The sequence below is a fragment of the Vombatus ursinus genome, unplaced genomic scaffold (genome assembly GCF_900497805.2).
Source record: "Vombatus ursinus unplaced genomic scaffold, bare-nosed wombat genome assembly UNPS02015012.1, whole genome shotgun sequence".
Lineage (NCBI taxonomy): Eukaryota > Metazoa > Chordata > Mammalia > Diprotodontia > Vombatidae > Vombatus > Vombatus ursinus.
The window spans coordinates 1-6244 of record NW_020954790.1 but is presented as its reverse complement, the minus strand read 5'-3'; the positions used below and the strand labels follow the sequence as shown (position 1 = coordinate 6244).

Genomic DNA, 6244 nt, shown 5'->3' with positions numbered 1-6244 from the left:
TGAGAAAGAGGACGACAGTCAGGGGACGGAGCGAGGGGGCGGATGGGAGAGGGGGGGCATGTCTGCAGGCAGTGGGGAAGGAGCCAGCAGAGAGGGGGATGGGATGGGGTCAGCTGAGCGGGGGAGGGCCCCCCCATCATGGGAGACGGGGGAAGAGGAGGAGAGAGGGTCAGGAGTGGGGGAGGGAAGCAGAGGAGGGCCAGGGCAGGGGAGCCAGCTTTGCTGAACCAGCCTTATTCCTGGTTGGTGACACCTTCCCGTTTCCCCCCTCGGAGCCTTTGCCCAGGCCGTCCCCCAGGCCAGCCCGGCCCTGCTCACCTACTCTGGGGCGCCCCCTTCCCCCGAGCCCTAGCACCCATTTGTTTGTGTTTACAGCTCCTGGAGGGCTGAGGCCCTACCACCCCACGCATGCTCAGTGCCACTCTCAGGTCGGACAGCTGATTGGCTGGCACACCCCGCCCATCTCCAACTGACAAACGGGCGTGCCGCGGGGGCGGGACTTCAAGAGGACGGGGAAGCAGGGCTGGCGCTCCGACAGCGGCTCCGGCGGCCGGTTCCCTCTCCCACTCACCCCGATCCGGGACGCGCAGGCTGGCGACGACGCTAGGAGCGGAGCCCAGCGAAGGCGCTCGGAGCTGCTGCGACAGCACCACCTTCAGCACCGGAAGTGACGTTACGCGATCCATCCACTCCGAGGCCGTGTTTCCATGGCAACCCCAGGCTGTCCAGGCAAAGCCTGCTGGGAAATGTAGTGCACTGGGCCAGCTGGCGCTGCAGTGGATAGAGCGCCAGGCTGGGAGGCAAGAAGATGTCTTCCTGAGTTCAAATCCGGCCTCTGCCACTTACTAGCAATGTGACCCTGGGCAAGTCACTTAACCCTGTTTGCCTCCGTTTCCTTATTTGTAAAATGCCCTGGAGAAGAAAATGATAAACCACTCCAGTATCTTTGCCAAGGAAGCCCCAAATGGGGTCAGGAAGACTAGACCACGACTGAAATGACTGAAGGAAGTGTAGCGTTCAGGCCCGGCCACATGTGCGCATGCCCAGACCAGAAGGCGGTTCCAAGCCAGGCTTTTCAGTTCTCCTACAGGTTCCCTCCAACCCCGAGCCCCGCCCCACTCACACGGGCGTGCCTGTCAGTCACGTGTGTAGCACATGCTCTGTGGCCTCCCGGGAGGGTTACTGGATCATGGAAGGGTGTTGGGGCAGGGAGGTGAGGAGAGAGGTTTGTGTTTTTATAATCGATGAGCCCCCATCCGTGCGCTCCTGTGGATTATCAGTGGACAGCAGAGCCTCTTTCTGATCGATGAGCCCCCATCCGTGCGCTCCTGTGGATTATCAGTGGACGGCAGAGCCTCTTTCTGATCGATGAGCCCCTATCCGTGTGCTCCTGTGGATTATCAGTGGACGGCAGAGCCTCTTTCTGATCGATGAGCCCCTATCCGTGTGCTCCTGTGGATTATCAGTGGACGGCAATGAATCATTGGCCTTTATAGAGCACTTTAAGGTTTGCAAGGCAATTTAGTCACGGATATTTACTAGGGTGGCATAGTAAGAACATGTGGTACAAAACATCCACCTAAAAATCTAGTACAAGCTCTTCCACTGGACGCAGTTCACACCTCCCTGAAGTCCTTTTGCTGCTTAGGTATGGGGTCCCCTTTCTGCTGGGCTCCTTGAAGAGTCCTGAAGCTGCCAATTATCATTGTGTTTAGTTTGGCATCTGCTCCCAATATAGATACTGGTACCAATCATTTTGGCTCCTGGGATGTTGATAGGATGTGACGAGAGATTCTCCCAAATTGACAAGGTCATCCTCTAGTAAATGAGAGGGACTCTTCACCTCCTCCACTAAATGATTCCCTCTCAGAAGTAGCTAGAACTTCTCTTTCTTCCAAGCTGCATACGCTAGAATACCCTGGGTTCTAAACTTGTTTGCTATTTGATGCAAAACCAACAAAACCTGACTTACTTTCTTTAGACAATACAAATATGCCTCCAGTGACAGCTATTGGTGTCTCAGTTTTATCCAATGGCTTGCTAGGACTTCTCACATTTAATCCCCTGCCTGTGATTGACTGAATGATTGGTGTCTCTTTTACCAGGCTGTTGACTCATTTTTCATGATTTTCTTGCATCACTCATTTCTCTTCCCAATTTTTCATCTACCTCTCTTATTTCATTTTCAAAATCCTTTCTGAGCTCTTTCATGGCCTGAGAGCAATTCATATTTTTCTTGGAGGCTTTGGATGTAGAAGCTTTGATTTTGTTGTCTTCTTATGAATGTGTGTTTTGATCTTCCTTGTCACCATAGTAACTTTCAATAGTCAGAGTTTTTTTTTTCTATTATTTGTTTATTTTCCCAGCTCATTAGTGGACTTTGAAGTCTTTGTCAAAGTAGGGCTTTACGTCTAGGGTGGAGGGCACACTATCCCAAGCTTCAGGGGTTTTGTGCAGCTGTGTTCAGAGATATTTCTAGGGACCTGTAAGTTTCCAGTTCTTCCAAGGTAGCATGATCTAAGGAAAGATGTTTACTATTCTCCTGGCCTGTGCTCTGGTCCATGAGAAACCACAAGCACTTTTTTCTGCCCTGGAACTGTGAGGAGGGTCCACCCTCCACTGTGGTTGCAAGTTATGGCATGCTAGTGCTCCTCCTCACCTTTGGATTGCCACCGAGGACCTGGATCTGAGTATGGACAAAGCAACAGTCCTGCCTCAGTGCTAGCAAAAAAGACCCCTGTAATCTCCTTCTGCCCAGTTGTTTGACTCCATTACCGTCTGTGGGCTGAGAGCTCTGGAGGCGGCCACTGCCACTACTGATTCAGTCACTCCCAAGGCCTGCTCCTGGTTTGCTGGGGTCAGGGCTGTGCTGTCGTGGCCTGCACTGGACTGTGCTCCACTCTCACCCAGGGGTGACAGACGTTTCCTGCTGACCTTCTAAGTTGTCTTTGGCATCTACAGGCTGAGAGGTCTGGAAACCGCCCTACTGCCAGCGATTGAGTCGCCTTGAGGCCTGCTCCTGGTTGGCTGGGGCCAGGTCTGTGCTGACAAAGCCTGCACTGGACTGCACTCCTCTCTCACCCTGGTGCAACAGACCTTTCCTGCCAACCTTCCAAGTTGTCTTGAGCTGGACATTTTTTTCACTCCATCTTTTTGTGGGTTCTGCTGCTCTAGAATTCGTTTAGAGTCATTTTAAAAGGCATTTGGAGAGGCTTGGGGGAGAGCTCAGGAGAGTCCCTCCCTTTAGTTCATCATCTTGGCTCTGCCTCTCCAGGGCCATTGCCTCTTTGACAAGACTGTGGTTGCCTGGATAAGGGCAAAGTCATCTGAAGGCAGAGCTAGAGAACAAGAGGGTGACATGAGAGGGGCATTGTCCTTCCTTGTAACCACCAGCTAGGTCCAGGCCCTGAAAATCCTTCTACAGCATGCTGAAAAGATGGATGTCTGGAAGAGTGCATGAATTATTCTGAACAATCAAGGCAAAACTAAACCATTTCACCCTCAAAGAGAATACATTTTCCTAGGGGAAACACAATGTGTACAGAGGTAGAGAAAGATCATACAACTTGCACTGCTAGTCAACACTAACAAATGGATAGACAGGGACAGGAAGAAGCACCTGAGTGAGCACTGAAGGAAAAGAAAAAATCTGAGAGTTGTGGATGAAGGGCTGTACTTTCCAGAAATGGAGGCAACAAAGATGCTCTGTGTGAACGCATGGAGGTGGGTGTATGGGAAACAGCTCTGAGTCCCATTGGCTTGAACAGAGAGGTTGTGAAGGGTATTACAGATATAAAGAGTCTAAAAGAGGAAAATGAATTTGGAAGCTGTGTGGAAACCGGATGAAGGAAGAGATGGGCTGGGGCAGAAGAAAGGTGGGAATGGAGGAGAAAATTGAGCAGCATCAAAGGCAGAGGAAAGGCAGAGAAAGAGTAGCAGAAACTTGGATTCAGTTAGAGTTCTAGAGTTCTTAATCTTAAAATTCAATGGCTTAGGAAGAAGCCCAGAGGATAAACTGAATTGGGGGAAAGGAGTATAAAGGAGAAATGGAGATGGGACGAACTTGAGTGAAATGAAGGGTGAGAGGAGGATATAAAAGAAACTAGGATGGAAACAGGAAAAGTTGCAAGAAGGAGGAGGTTAAAGGGGACCACAATTAGACTACAACTTTATATGGCAGTATGCCTAGGGCCTTTGCCTATGTTTAACTTCCTCAGGAGATACTCTACTAAAATATGATATCCAGAACTGAAGGAAAGAATCCAGATGTGTTCTGACCTAGGTCATAGGGTGGCACTCTCCCTTTCTTATTCCAGGAGGCTGTGCCTCTTGGAGCACACAAAGACAGTACCAAGCACTTCAGCTTGCAGTCCACTCAAAGCCAAGATACTCCTCAGATGGCTGCCTCCCCAACTCAGGGAGTTTGCAGCCCAGTCCTAAGGCTTTATTTACCCTTCCCTTGATTAGATTTGGCCCACCACTCTGGACTGTTGGGCTCCTGTTTGTTTATTTGTTGAAGCAAATTGAAACTCCAGGCTTAAATCTGTGCTTAAGAAACTCGATAGAAGAGAAGCATCTGTCTACCAAGTAGAACATGGCCCTGAAACCATGAATTCCATAAACACTTTTGGGGAAACTCTTAACAAAATCCACATATGACCTGCGGAGATGTCCTCTTCTATGGATCTTTTAAAACATTTCAAGGACTCTCTCCTTTTTCCTTTTTGTACATTACTGCTACCCTATTCCCATTCTCTAAAAAGGAGTGGGTTGGGAGGGGAACTTTATAACAACTAAGCAGAGTCAAACAAAACAAATTCACCCAGTTGCCGTGTCCAAAACAGTCGTCTTATTTCGTGCCTTGAGTCCATCGCCTCTTTGACAGTAGATGGGGAGCATGTTCATACCCTGTCCTCTAGCCTCATGGTTGGCCATTGCTTTGATTAATTCTTAAATTTTTCAGAAGTTGTCTGGCTCGTTGATGTAATTATTGTATGAATCGTTCTTCTGGGTCTGCTCACTTCACTCAGCATTCGTTCATACAAAGCTTGCACGTGTAGTCCCCAGCTCCCTGGGCCCTCCTCACTCAGGCCCCTCACAATTAGAAAAGGATGGAGTTTACAGAAAAAACAAAATGAAACAAAATGAAAAACCTCACAGGACATCCTTTCTCCACATCCTGAACAGTTTATACCAAGATTCTTTTAAATCACCTCTTTCATCGTTTCATTTGTTGCAGTTATGTTTTTGCCTCATATCCTTACAACGTAGCATTGTGGGTGGCACATATGAGGGGCTTAAATGTTTACTGATTAATGGATAGACAGTAACTTGTTCAGTCATTCTTCAATTGATGGGGGCCAGATTTTATTACCCAAAAAAAAAGTGCTATTAGATTTTTGGTCTTTTCCCTCTTTTTTGGGGGGTGGGGAATCTCTCTGGTATATAAATCTAGTAGCAGCATGTCAGGGTTACTTCCCATTATTCTCTTTTATTTACTTTATATTTTGACCAATATGGCTTACTGGATATACCGCAAATTAAATATTACACTTGCTACTACCAAGCAATTACACAGGCCGGTCACCACCCAAAAATGCATTGTCTCCTCCCTACCATCTCTTAGGAACCTGAGCGGACTGTGAGGTTAACCACTGAGCAACCTGAGACAAAGCCTCTCTCCTTGCCTTCCTTTGTGGGTGCATTCCCCTCCTCAGGTCATCTTGCTGTCTCTGATGAGTGTCCAGATGGAGCTCATTCCCTCCACACGAATGTCAGCTCCTTGAGGGCAGGGGCCGTTTTTTTCTCTCTATCCCTAGCAGCTAACATAGTACCTTTCACATAGAAAATGCTGATTAAATGGCTGCTGCACTGAAACGAAAAGATCCACTGAAAATAGAGGCTTGGAAAAATGAAAGAGGCAGGGCTACCAGGACGCCAGGCTGGAGGACAGTACCAGGTGGACCTGGTTAGCTGTAGCATCAGTATTTAGAAGGGAGGAATGATGACTAGAGCAGGGGGGATTGCCTAGAAAAGTAAGGATGGCTGGAGTGCCTGGGGATTGTGGTGAGCCCAAAGAATAGGGGTATGGGAGTCTCAAGGCACAGGGAGAACGAAACCAGAAGGGAATGGTCAGGTAGGAGAATGTCTGCATTGGGGAGGGTGAGCACTTGTGGAGGAGTGATCATATCAGTCAGTGATAGGGACAGGCTTGTGTGTAGCTGAGGGGGCATGACAATACAGT

The 6244-nt window shown here is 48.8% G+C and overlaps 1 pseudogene; it reads right to left on the bottom strand.

The window, feature by feature from the left end:
• LOC114030750 overlaps nt 1-335 on the bottom strand; it is a 13172-nt pseudogene extending 12837 nt beyond the window's left edge.
• Between the last annotated feature and the right edge of the window lie 5909 nt (nt 336-6244).